We start from the raw sequence: 6,990 nt of genomic DNA on the forward strand, positions 1-6,990 counted from the left end.
AATACAGAACAAGGCAGGAGGTGTGTAAACTAACAATGTCGATATCTGAAAAGGTCACAAAGAATCATACTTTTAACTCCCCCCAAAACTCTAGTAAATATAAATCCTTCTAAAAATATACAAACATGAAGTTTTAATGAACCGTTATCATCTGAGCTGCCAATACTTCCTCCAAGAGCCAGTGACCATCTACCAAAACTGCAATACCAAGCACCAGAAGCCCTCATTTCGGTTGTCTGTCAGGCCAGTTCAAGTGATTCCCCAGTACACACCCTATTTCTGATGCACTCTGTTGCCCCCCCCCCTTAAAAGTGGAAGATAAGTCTCTGTTGCTGAAGATGACACACACTTCAGAACCTGGGGACAGACACTTGTTCTAGGAATGAGTTCAATGCTGCCTGCCAGATTACTAGGTTTCATGGTACCAGAAAACACTCTTCTTTCACCATATTTCCCATATCTCTTTGATATTTTTTTGTTAGGGCTTTGTTAGACTTAAGATTTTCTTTGGTCAATGACTGCGTATCCTCTAGTGAGTCTTCAACATCTGAAATCTCTCGTCCATCTCTTGTATTCTATTGGTTATGCTTACATCTGTAGTTTCTGATCATTTACCCAGCTTGTCTATTTCCATCGTTCCCTCATTCTGTGTTTTATTGTTTCTATTTCATCTTTCAAGCCTTGAAATTTGCGTGCATATTGGTTTTATTGTAACAAAGCAACTTGTACACTTAAACATTTAAAAATGATCATCTTTTTACTTCCTGTGACAACCAAAAGTAAAAAAAAAATTAAGTTACAACAGAGAATGGCAATTCCAAATAAAACCCTACAGGTTCTGTTGATTCTCCCATCATTAGGAGAGAATTTTATTTTAAAATTGTCACTTTAAACGGCAAGGGTGTCTGTTAAACATCACAATTAAATATGCCAAAGGAGATGCCATGTTGTCACAATGCCCAGTAACACCCCCAGGTCACCTCAAACACCCTTGCTGATCTTCTATACTTCCCCCTTTTTCCTTTTTATCAAACAAGAGAAAGTAGGTAGATACATGTTGGTAAATGCTAACTGTCTGTATTCACAAAGAGACACAGTGTAATCTCTGAGCCCAACATACAGAAAAAGGGGGAAAAGCTAAAATTCTATGCACTACTACTCATAGTCCTAGCAGCCCCCCAGCCTCCAGCAGAGCCCAGGGAGCCAGAGGGCTTTTCTTTTTCCCCCACAGAGCACATTGGCGGTGCTGAATTCATAGTTTGAGACAAGGAATAAAATGAATTTAGAACAGAAGAGTGGATATTCGGTTTTTTTCGTTGTATTTGCTCAAGGTATTTCCCCCCAAGTAAGCTGAGAACCATGGTATTGAGAAGAGACCTCAAAAACAGGGCGACTGAGTGCAAGAGAGATCGGGGAGGGGAGTGAAATGACTGCAACTTGCTCCCAGAGAATGGAGACCTCTCCTAACTCATCTGCACCTGCATCATAATGGTCAGTAAACCAGGTCACGAAGCTCTCTGGCTCTTCGTGCTGCCTTTTCTTGCTGGCCTTATTCTGAGTTTGACTTGAGTGTTTTTTTTCCATGACTATTTTGTTTTTTATTGTCTTTAAAGTGATTTTATTTTTTATGTATGTTTTTTATTTAAATTAGAAACATGCATTCTTCAAATATCAATCCAGGATTCACCCTTCTCCCTCCACCAGACCCACCCCACTCTCCACCCACAGACCAATCCCCACATCATTCCCCAGGGATGGTAAGGCCCTCCTTGGGGGGATCTCCAGAGTCTATCATTTCATCCAGGGCAGGACATAGGCCCTTCCCCTTGTGTCCAGGCTGAGAGAGCATCTCTCCATGTAGAATGGGCTCAGAAAGTTCATTTGTATGCCATGGTGAACACTAGTCTACTACCCAAAGCCCCAGAGGTTTCTGAGGCCTCCTCACTGGCACTACATTCATGGAGTCTAGATCAGTCCCCTGTTGGCCTCTTAGTCATCAGTCTGGGGTTCAAGAGCTCCCCCTTGTCCAGTCAGCTGCCTTGTGGGTTTCACCAGCATGGTCTTGACCGCCTTGCTCATCACTCCTCCATCTCTGTCACTGGGTTCCAGGGGGTCAGTTGAGTGTTTAGTTGTATCTGTCTCTGCTTCCATTAGTCACAGGATGAAGGTTCTAGGATGTCATATAAGATAGTCACCCACCTTATCATCAGGTAGGGGCTATTAATGTAGTCTCTCTGCTATTAATTAGTTTTCCAGTTGGTGTTATCCTTGTACATCTCTGGGAATCTCACTAGTGTCAGCTCTCTCCTCAAAGCTATAATGCCTCCAACTATTATGGTATCTCTCATCCTGCTCTCTTCTATTCTTACACCGACACAGCCTTCCTGCTCCCCCATGTCTTCTTCTACCCTCCTTTTATCCCCCTCTCTTTTTCCTGGTTCCCTCTCTTCTCCCTCCCATGTTCCCAATCTGCTCAGAAGATCTTGCGTCTTTCCACTTCTCTGGGGTATAATGCATCTCTCTTGGGAACCGCCCTGTTTCCCAGATTCACTGACCCTGGGATTGTAGGCTGACACTCCCCTGATCCATGTCTAAAATCCATATATGAGTGAGTACATACCATGCTTGTCTTTTTGTGACTTGGTTGCCTCACTCAGGATGGATTCTTCTAGTGCCATCCATTTACCTGCAAATTTGTCAAATCCTTTCCTGATTTCCATTTGATTTCCATGGACTTTGATGATGGGTCACCACTCGCATTCATATGAAATTCTTTGGAGAGGACTTCAGTTTCAAAGTAAGGATTTTCATCAAAATAAAATCTGTTCTGTAACCTGAGTTAAGGTCTTCAAATTTTGTCACTTTAACTCTGGTCAAGTAGTTCAGAGCCTCTTGGTCTTCCTCCCCAAGGAGTACAGACATTTGTGGATGGTTGACAAATGTTTTATGCTAAAATTTGGGATTTTGGCAATCAATTCTGACCTCTCCTGAAAAAGTGGCTGGCAGAGTTTGTTATATTTTTGTTATACTTTCAAAATTTTTTCACTGGATTGTTCATTAAGTCTATTTCATTTTGTACAATGTCAATGTGTTCAATTGCTTCTTGCTGTTCTTTTCATCCCTTCAGTAGGCCGAGAGGCCAACTTGTCTTCCAGCTTCACAGCAGGAATCAATTTAGGCTTCTTGGACTGAGGCAGGAGCACAGATTGCTGTTTGGGGCCATGGCACTTGGGAAGTGGCTAGAAGCCACTAGTCAGAGCCTCGGTGCTCAGATCAGGAAGAAAGTTGCAGGAACTCGGTATATTCTGTTTTTACATGGCATAATAGTTAATTTCTTTTTAGGTCTATAATTATCCAGTGTATACATAGAAGTGCTATAATTCATCCATTCAATTTTTAAAGTCCATCCTAGCTATTTACTGGAATATTATGAGAAATGATAGTATACTGGTATATGAAGACACCAGTTTTCAAGCTTTGCATAATAACTAGAAATATGTTACATGTATGATCAACTTAATAAGAAACTTCAAAGTGCCTTCTAAAGTGGCTATAATATTTTTAGATTCACTTTAGCTCATCCTTGACAGCTCATAATTGGCTTTTGTTTATTAATTTGAATAGGTTGTGCTTCTGTTATATTGTTGTTGAAATTCGAAGTCATCTAATGAAATATTTTGCTGAGCTTCTTTTCCTATTTGTTTAAAATGGTATAATTTGCTCCTTTAGATGTCCATATTTAGATGTTTTGTCCTTTTTTGAGTGAGTTAATTTTAAATGAGTTGAAATATCTTATTCGGATAAAGTCGTTATTTACCATAAATGCCCTTAAATGATAGCAAAAGATCACTTCAGACCTTTATGTTGTCTCCTTAATAAAAAGAATGAAATTCAAAATGAGATCATTTTTCTTTATACTGAAAAGAATGAGTTCATTATTTGCAAACACAAGAATTTGAGACTAATATTTCAAAGAACATTCTATTAAAATAATTCATCTTTATATCCTCATCATATAATTTTGTTCTTCACAGCTTAATATTTATGAAAAGTTCACTGTTTCCACAGCATTCATTTTGTTATGAGGGCTTTTGTATCATTAAGAAATTTTGAATTATAAGAATTTTGTTGCAAATATTACATTGTAATTTATTTAAGTGATATAAACATAAAATTCTGCATAATTTAAGATAACATATGATGTTTTGATATTAACATATATTGTATAATATTTAAACCTATTTTGACATATCCATTGTCTCATAAAGTTATAAATTCTTATGATGAAAATAAGTAAAACTTTTCATCTGCATTTTAGAAATATACACTGGCTATAATTGCCTGTAGCCAAATTACATTTTCATAATGCACTAGAATTGCTACCTTTTGTGTAAATATAATTGATCATTATCTTATCTATCATTCTTTCTTGTCCTCTCCAGCAACTTTCAATTTCACTGAGATTCACATTTTTATACTCCATTTCTGATTTGCAAGAACAAAATCTCTCTCTCTCTCTCTCTCTCTCTCTCTCTCTCTCTCTCTCTCTCTCTCTGTCTCTCTCTCTCTCTGTGTATGTGTTTGTATATGACCTGAGATGGATCAACTTCAGGCTTAATCAGGCATGTTAAGAACACACTCCAAGACTGATGATATCGCTCAGCATGTAAAAGTATTTGCTGAAGTCTGCTCACTTGAATTCAATTCTAAGAATTCATATAAACTCTCAAGGAGAGAAGTGACTCCACAAAGTTACACTCTGACTTCCAAATGGGTCTACACCCCTGACACACACTTAATTAAAGAAAAAAAAACAGACCACCACAGAGCAACACCCCAATATGTGGCTCTACTTTTAATCTATGCTGTGTTGAGTTATTCATTATATGCAGCCAGTCTGGAACAAATTGAAGGTACTGCTCCCTGTACTAGGGAGCTAGTTGTTAGGCTTCTAAGTATTTGAACTAGTTAGAATGTGAAATCACAAAGTTTCTTTATTCTATCTTGGCTTTTCTCAGGGAGGTTTATATTTTTTCTTTATACCATAAACACATGGTAAAAAAACAAAAATTGCATCTGTAGAATATATCAGGGAGAAACTTTGAATGTTGAGATGTACTGCATCATTTGCACCTGCACTGGGATGCACTTTTGTTTCCATGGTTAAGCAACAGAAAGCTTATTGATTTTAAGCCAAAACATCTTCAATTTTTATTCAGTCATAATTGAAGAAGGAATTCCTTTTAAAAACTGCATATTGGCATCTGGAAGTATCGTTTTTTGAAGGACTCTTATCGTAAATAACTGTCCTGTTTGTACCATGGGAAGATTTGGATTAAAGAAACAATGTCCTTATACAAAGTGCTAATTCTCTCTCATATAAAATAAATGAACCTAGATTAAAGCTGTTCTATATATACATTATCTGGGATAATTTCTAATAAATAAAAGACACACTTTACGGTTGTTAGCTTAATTAAAGCAGTTGAGTCTTCATAATAGCCATCAATATGTACAATCAAATATTCTTCTGCCTGAATATTCTAGCCTAGAAACTTGCATATGATTGATTATAAAGTTATGAATTCTGCTAAAGAAAAAAACAGTGTAGCAAGCTATGAATTGCTTTATGACTATTAAGAATGGCAAAAAACATGATGGTAGGTTTTTTCTTACTATTTTTATTTGAATTAAAACCAATCTTATTTTACATACCAAATCCAGTTCTCTCACACCCTCCCACTCTCCCCACCAAACCCCATCCCACCCTCTATCCACTCTCCAGGGAGGGTGATGCCTCCCATAGGGGATCATCAAAGTGTGTCACATCATTTGGGGCAGGCCTCAGGTCCTCCCACTCCCCCCATTCCCCCACCCCAGTGTATCTAGCCTGAGAGAGTATTCTTCAGTGGGGGAATGTGCTCCCAAAGTTCATTCATGCACTATGGATAAATACTGGTTCCATTGCCAGAGGTCCCATAGACTGCCCAGGCCTCCTAACTGACATGCAGGTTTGTTTTCAATATATTATAAAAAAACTCTTTCAGTTTCCCCTTATCATCATTGAGGATAAGGAAACTTTATGCCAGTGTAGGGTGAATTCTTTTCACCTGGAATTTCATCTTCTTCTTGTAGAAAGCAATCTGAAATTCAAAGTGATCTTTACTTACCAGCTGTTTTCCAAATGCCTTTAACTGACATAGGCCATATACCCAAATTTCACAATTTTACAGTTGAACATTTTTATACAGTTCCTCTATTCTACATGCTCTATACATACAGTAATATTACACTCAAAATTGTAAGTTAGTATATCTCCTCTCTTGTAAATTTTCAAAAAGACTGAGGAGCATTGATATAATTTCTTCTATAATGTTTCATAGGATTCCTAAGTAAATTTTTCTGTAACCAGGAGACTGCTTTTTTAGGAAATTCATTTATTTTTCCCAGTTTCTAAAAGAGAATAATTATGCCTGCTTAGATTAAAATGTAACATATAAATAAATACAGATTATAGATAATTACCTATAATAGTCAGAACTTATAGTTAGGTAAGGTAAGTTTTCTAGATGTACAGAGATGTATTAAAGATAGATAGATAGCCTTCAAACCTTGTAAAGACCTTCAGAAAATGGCATTTAAAATGGTTTGGGATTTTTCTTGACAATGAGAAATGTCTGCTCCTGGCACATCAATTACATTTCAGAGGAAGATGGGCATCAAAGAAACTCATTATGCAGTTTGCTTTCAACATGGAAAGATTAGCCATTTGGGCAATAAATTGCTCTTGCCTAGATTGTTTGGCTATTGCTGTACAATCTGGACATGCAGGGCCCACAGGAAAGTGACTGCTGAATTTGGACAGTCCTTAAGGGTTCATGCATGAAGATTCTGCCAGACTTTTTGCAGGACACAGAAAAATGACTGACAAACTGCCAATGCAGATGGACAGTTTGAAATTTCCTGCTTTGCTGAGAAGTCTTCAAGACA

At 37.6% G+C, this 6,990-nt stretch overlaps 1 pseudogene; it reads right to left on the reverse strand.

Moving 5' to 3' along the window:
- Positions 1–1,326: 1,326 nt before the first annotated feature.
- On the reverse strand, positions 1,327–5,161 carry LOC101839045 (annotated as a pseudogene).
- Between the last annotated feature and the right edge of the window lie 1,829 nt (positions 5,162–6,990).

This window comes from Mesocricetus auratus, unplaced genomic scaffold (assembly GCF_017639785.1).
Source record: "Mesocricetus auratus isolate SY011 unplaced genomic scaffold, BCM_Maur_2.0 Super-Scaffold_100003, whole genome shotgun sequence".
In the NCBI taxonomy this organism is placed as follows: domain Eukaryota; kingdom Metazoa; phylum Chordata; class Mammalia; order Rodentia; family Cricetidae; genus Mesocricetus; species Mesocricetus auratus.